Source organism: Mauremys reevesii, linkage group 23, assembly GCF_016161935.1.
Source record: "Mauremys reevesii isolate NIE-2019 linkage group 23, ASM1616193v1, whole genome shotgun sequence".
Taxonomy (NCBI): domain Eukaryota; kingdom Metazoa; phylum Chordata; order Testudines; family Geoemydidae; genus Mauremys; species Mauremys reevesii.
This window is the reverse complement of record NC_052645.1, coordinates 11,002,332-11,009,422: the sequence shown is the minus strand read 5'-3', so window position 1 is coordinate 11,009,422 and position 7,091 is coordinate 11,002,332.

Sequence of the window (7,091 nt, the reverse complement as noted above, 5' to 3'; positions counted from 1 at the left end):
CTGTCTTCCCTTGGTTTGTGAATCACTCTGGGGTTTGGGTGGGAGATGGGTGCCCAGATGCCTAGGGAGGCTGCAGTGTGCAGGCCCAGCAGCAGGAAGTTAGGTGTCAAGGGAACTTCTACCGTGGAAGTGTAGACACCTGTGGGGTTGGGTGGCCACTGGACAGGGAGTTTGTGAATTGCAGTGGTGCCCATGGTCACTAAACCTAGGATTTAGTATCTAAGTAGCTTTGTGGGTCTGGACTGTAGTGGCTAATGCGGAACCCAGTCTCCTGCACCGGAGCTGAGTGTGTGAACCACTTGTCCACTGGGTGGAAGGCTTTTCCAGCTGTGTTTCAGGCAGGGCCCAGTTTCTTATGCAGCCTTTGAAAACACCTCAAGTAAGACAGGCTGAGGGACTCCTGGTCTGAGGATCTTGTTACACTGCTGGTGCTTGGTGTATGCCCACCATCAGGAGTTTAGGTGCCATGGGACAGAGGCACCTACAGGGCTAGGCAGCAGCTGAGCAGGGGTTTTGAGGATTGACACTTTGGATGTAGGGGCAGGTAGGCACCTACATCCCTTTGTGGAGCTAGTCTGAGCAAGGCAGAGTATCTAGCACCCAAGGAGGGAATCTAGCCCTATACTTTAATAATAGACCTAAACCAAAAGGAAAGAGGAGAGAATTAATGTTTTGCAAATGGAAAAGGAGAAAATTGCCGCTGCAGGAAAAGAAAGTTTATTTTCAAGCTTCAGCCAGGGGTTAAAAGAAGTGAAAACAGAAGAAAGCAAGGACTTCTGAGTGCCCCTTTATAGACATGCCTCTCTGGTGCTCATCAGCTGATGCAGATCAGGGAGCATGAAACCCATTGTGTAAGGGATCATTTCATAGCAGCTCAGATCCAGCTATTTGGACCTTTCTGATCAGGGCTGAATTCCTGGAGTTGAAAGGCTGGACTCCACAGATCTTGCAGTCCAAATAGTTCTGGGAGTAAGGGACATTTATTAAGCTGGAGGCGTAAGTCCAAAAATGCTTCTTAAGCAAAGGTAGATCCACAGTTATTAATCAGCCCTCAGTCTTTTCCCAGCAGAACTATAGTGTGATGCAGAGCTATAGCCAAGGCGTGGCCATTTAAAAGCACAGCTGTCACCACTACAGCGACTGACACCCAACTCCCACGTCTCCAGATTCCGCCCATCACAGAAATAGCTCCTGACCAAAACAAATATCCTGGATCACAGAGAGACAGAAGGAGATGGAAATACGTGATTTTGTAAAGTGCCAGTGTCCACCTCTGTATAGAATATAAAGAAGGACATGGGGCCAGATTCTCAGCTGGTGCACACTGGCATTATTCCTTCAAAGTCAATGGAGCTACGTCACTTTACATCATCCGAGGCTCTGCCCCATGGACATAATTTGGGTCCCTAAAGTTAGGCACTTACACCCATATTTCTGCCCCAAAATAACTGCATGTAATTGCCTCATTTATAAATGTTGGTGCCTACGTTTGAAAATGTTGACCCAACAGCTAACATACAGATGATACTGTCTGGACCCACAGTCACAAATGCTGGGTGAGAAGCTATAGGTCACTCTTTGGTCGAGCTGGCTGGGTCTTTTCCATCATAATTTAGAAAAGCTGGATGAGCACAAATCCAGGGGGCCGGATGCACTGCATCCGAGAGTGCTAAAGGAGTCGGCGGATGTGATTGCAGAGCCATTGGCCATTATCTTTGAAAACTCATGGCAATCGGGGGAGGTCCCGGATGACTGGAAAAAGGCTGATGTAATGCCCATCTTTAAAAAAGGGAAGAAAGAGGATCCGGGGAACTACAGGCCAGTCAGCCTCACCTCAGTCCCTGGAAAAATCAATCATGGAGCAGGTCCTCAAGGAAACAATTCTGAAGCACTTAGAGGACAGGAAAGTGATCAGGAACAGTCAGCATGGATTCACCAAGGGCAAGTCATGCCTGACTAACCTGATTGCCTTCTATGAGGAGATAACTGGGTCTGTGGATGAGGGAAAAGCAGTGGACGTGTTATTCCTTGACTTTAGCAAAGCTTTTGATACGGTCTCCCACAGTATTCTTGCCGGCAAGTTAAAGAAATATGGGCTGGATGAATGGACTATAAGGTGGATAGAAAGCTGGTACATCATCAGGCTCAAGGGGTAGTGATCAATGGCTCCATGTCTAGCTGGCAGTCGGTATCAAGCAGAGTGCCCCAAGGGTCGGTTCTGGGGCCGGTTTTGTTCAATATCTTCATTAATGATCTGGAGGATGGCATGGAGTGCACCCTCAGCAAGTTTGCACATGACACTAAACTGGGAGGAGTGGTAGATACGCTGGCGGGTAAGTATAGGATACAGAGGGACCTAGACAAATTCGAGGATTGGGCCAAATGACACCTGATGAGGTTCAACAAGGACAAGTGCAGAGTCCTGCACTTAGGACGGAAGAATCCTATGCACTGCTACAGACTAGGGACTGAATGGCTAGGCAGCAGTTCTGCAGAAAAGGACCTAGGGGTTACAGTGGACGAGAAGCTGGATATGAGTCAACAGTGTACCCTTGTTGCCAAGAAGGCTAACGGCATTTTGGGCTGTATAAGTAGGGGCATTGCCAGCAGATCGAGGGATGTGATCATTCCCCTCTATTCGGCATTGGTGAGGCCTCATCTGGAGTACTGTGTCCAGTTTTGGGCCCCACACTACAAGAAGGATGTGGAAAAATTGGAAAGAGTCCAGCGGAGAGTAACAAAAATGATTAGGGGGCTGGAGCACATGACTTATGAGGAGAGGCTAAGGAAACTGGGATTGTTTAGTCTGCAGAAGAGAAGAACGAGGGGGGATTTGATAGCTGCTTTTAACTACCTGAAAGGGGGTTCCAAAGAGGATTAATCTAGATTTTTTTTTTATTGGTACCAGATGACATAACGAAGAATAATGGTCTCAAGTTGCAGTGGGGAAGGTTTAGGTTGGATATTAGAAAAACCTTTTTCACTAGGAGGGTGGTGAAGCACTGGAATAGGTTCCCTAGGGAGGTGGTGGAATCTCCTTCCTTAGAGGTTTTTAAGGTCAGACTTGACAAAGCCCTGGCTGAGATGATTTAGTTGGGAATTGGTCCTGCTTTGAGCAGGAGGTTGGACTAGATGACGTCCTGAGGTCCCTTCCAACCCTGATATTCTATGATTCTATGATAATCTTTGACAGAAAATGTGGTTTCTGCAAAATCAACATTTTCCATAAGAAAATGCTCATTTTTCTGATTTTCCATTAGGAAAACAGAAACAAACTATTTCCATTTGGAGTGGGTTAATATTAATCTGCATCAGCTGAGTGGTCACGATGCCTCATGGAAATTGTAGTTCAGGGGTCTCATGCACACATGCTGCCCTATGTGCTGGACTATATCTCCCATAATGCACTGTGGTCTCCCCTGCAGCTTATAGGCCCCAGTGCCTCATGGGAGGATGGGGGCATGCACCCAAACTCAACTCCCACGAGGCTGTGCAAAAATCTCCAGGTGACACAGTACAATGTTGAACGGAGCCAAAAAACGAACCAAAATAAAAGCTTTCACGATTTCTGTTCTAAAACAAAGGAGGTGCCTGCTGTTGACACTACATCCCACCTTGCTGTCTGACAGCCTGACATGCTGAGCGCAGCACACATTGCTGCCCGGCAAGCAGCAAATACCATCCTAAACGGCACCCTCTGGCAGCTCCTCACTACTCCCACTGTATCTATTTACATATGCGGCAACCTGGGCTTTGCTTCGTTTTTAGCATATTTATTCAATCTCTGTTTTAATTGCTATTCAGGGGAATGAGGCATAATGAGGACAGGTACTCTGCAAACTCCCTCCCATCACAGTTCTGCCAATACACCCCAGTTTCAACCCACTGTGCCCCTTGCGACGCAAGTCCTGCTCCCCGTCAATGCACTGAAGTCACGATTTGCAGCAACCTCTGCTGTGGTTCTCCTTGGTCTCCCCACTCAACCCAACCCCACCCCAGCTTGTCCCTCAGTCCTAACAGACCTCACAGACATGCAGGTTTCCTGATCTTCAGTCTGAATTGTTCCTCATGACTTCCATCCATTACCTCTAGCGATACTTCTTGGCCCCAGGCTAGATAGTTCTTCTTCCTCCTTGGTGCCTATACTCTCAGATCATTATCATAACCCACCTCCGGTCACTGTTAACCATACTGAAACTAGACCTCACCATATCCCAGTACTGGACATCAGACGCTTACCCACCTTGGCAAGCTGGGGGTCCCCCTCTCAGCTCCAAACCAAGGCGACATGCTCCATGCTGAGTCAAAACGTCACCCCATCTAGGATCTGGCTTCATAATCAAAAATATGATGCTAGAACAACATTACATGAACCCCCTGATTAAGGTCAAGCCCAGGGCTCCCTTCTCCCAAGCTACACCCATAAAACCCATCCAAACCTCAGCCACTGGCCTCCTCTCGCTAGCCTTATATGCTGGGTGGAGGCCAATGAACTGCAGCTGCCCCAGTCAGCAAGCGGCAATTAACCTGCAGCTCCCAGCACAGTTCATAGATTCCAAGGCTAGAAGCGTTCGTCTAGTCTGACCTCCTGTCTTCCAAGCCAGGCTTACAGGGTGGGGTAGCAAGAGAATCCAGGTTAATCATTGTCTATTTGCATTTCATCAGTTAGCCTCGTAGAAAACAACCCATCGCAGTGACCACTAGGCAGATTCAGGTACCTCCACTCCCATGGAAATATGGTGTAGCTTCTTAATGGTGAGAATAATTAACCCCTGGAACAATTTACCAAGGGTCGTGGTGGAGTCTCCATCACCGACAATTTTTAAATCCAAAATTGCATGTTTATCTAAAAGATGTCCTCCAGGATTTGGGGCAGGACCCTGGCCTGAGTTACACAAGGGGTCAGATTAGATGGTCACAATGGTCCCTTCTGGCCTTGGAATCTATGAAGCTATGGCTAAAGCAGGTTCAGTTCTGTCCGGGAGCACAGCTGAATGCACCAGTCACCCCCAGTAAATACTGACCTTCTGCAGGGAGACATTTCCCTGATATTACCTGGAAGTGATGACATTGTTTAGCACAAGCTTTGTGGGACTCCGAGGCTACAGCCCTGCGTGTGTGCGAGCTAGTGGTTAAGGCCGTGGTTTGGGTCTCAGGAGACCTGTGTTTTAGGCTTCCCTCTAGTACTGCCTAATCTTTGGTAAGTCACTTCACCTTCTTTCCTCTTTATCGGCCGTATCCATTTAGACTGTGAGCTGCCTGGGGCAGGGAGTCTATCTCAGCCGTTCTCAAACTGTGGGTCAGGGCCCCAAGCGGGTCGCGACCCCATTTTAATGGGGTCTTCAGGGCTGGCGTTAGACTTGCTGGGGCCTGGGGCTGAAGCTGAAGTCCAACCCCCACTGCCTGGGGCTGAAGTCCCAGGTGGGGCTTCCCCCCCACCCCAGGACGGCAGGGCTTGGCCAGGCTCAGGCTTCGGTCCCCCTGCCTGGGGTCGCGTAATAAAGGGGGTCACGGTGTAATGAAGTTTGAGAACCCCAATATCTTATTAGGTGCGTGTACAACTCTCTGCACAATGGGACCCAGCTCTCAAGTGGAGTCTGTAGAATTCTACTGTAACCTAAGTAACACAGATGAGTCACACCGCCCATTGCTGTCTATAGCGTTATAAAGGGACCCAAACAGGCCAAGAGGCCTACAGCAAAAGCACCTCGAAAGCTTTCACAACCCTCCCTATGAAGAAGGGGTGGGCAAACTTTTTGGGCCAAGGGTCACATCTGGGTGAGGTAATTGTATGCAGGGCCAGGGCAGGGGGTTGGGGTGCGGGAGGGAGTGCGGGGTGTGGGAGGGGGTGCGGTGTGCAGGAAGGGGCTTAGAGCAAGGGATTGGGGCAGAGGAGGGGTGCAGGGTGTATGAGGGGGCTCAGGCAGGGGGTTGAGGTGCAGGAGGGGTGCGGACGGTGGGAGGGGGCTCAGGGCAGGGGGTTGGGGTGCACAGGAGTGCAGAGTGTGGCGGGGGCTCAGGGCAGTGGGTCAGGGTGCAGGAGGGGTGTGGGGTGTGGCAGGGAGCTCAGGCAGGGGTTGGGGTGCAGGAGGAGTGCAGGGTATGGCAGTGGGCTCAGGCAGGGGTTTGAGGTGCAGGAGGAGTTTGGGGTATACAAGGGGGCTCAGGGAAGGGGGTTGGGGTGCAGGAGGAGTGCAGGGTGCAGCAGGGAGCTCAGGGCCGGGGGTTGGGGTGCACAGGAGTGCAGGGTGTGGCGGGGGGCTCAGGCAGGGGTTGGGGTGCAGGAGGAGTGCAGGGTGCAGCAGGGTGCTCAGGGCAGGGGGTTGGGTGCAGGAGGAGTGCAGGGTGTGGCAGGGAGCTCAGGGCAGGGGGTTGGGGTGCACAGGAGTGCAGGGTGCAGCAGGGAGCTCAGGGCAGGGGGTTGGGGTGCACAGGAGTGCAGGGTGCGGCAGGGGGCTCAGGCAGGGGGTTGGGGTGCACAGGAGTGCAGGGTGTGGCAGGGGGCTCAGGGCAGGGGGTTGGGGTGCAGGAGTGCAGGGTGCAGCAGGGGGCTCAGGGAAGGGGGTTGGGGTGCACAGGAATGCAGGATGCAGCGGGGGCTCAGGCGGGGGGTTGGGGTGCAGGAGGGGTGCGAGGTGCAGGCCGGGGGCTTAGGGCAGGGAGGTGGGGGGTGGGGCACAGGAGGGGTTCAGGCTCCAGCCCAGCACCGCTTACCAGAAGCGGCTCCGGGGTGGCAGCGGCGCTCACCGGGGCCAGGGCAGGCTCCCTGCCTGCCCTGTCCCCGGCCCCACTCCGCTCCAGGAAGCGCTGCGGCCCCTGGGGGACGGTGGGGGGGCAGAGGGCTCCGAGTGTGCTGCCCTTGCCGTGTCTCCAGGTACCTCCCCCGAAGCTCCCATTGGCCGCGGTTCCCCGTTCCTGGCCAATGGGAGCTGCGGGGGGCGGTGCCTGGAGGCCAGGGCAACACATGGAGCCCTCTGCCCCCACACCTGGGGGCCGCTTCTGAGCCATGAGGGGCCGGACCTGGCCCGCGGGCCGTAGTTTGCCCACCCCGGCTATACAGTATTTTGATGAGCGATAAAAATGGCCAGTCA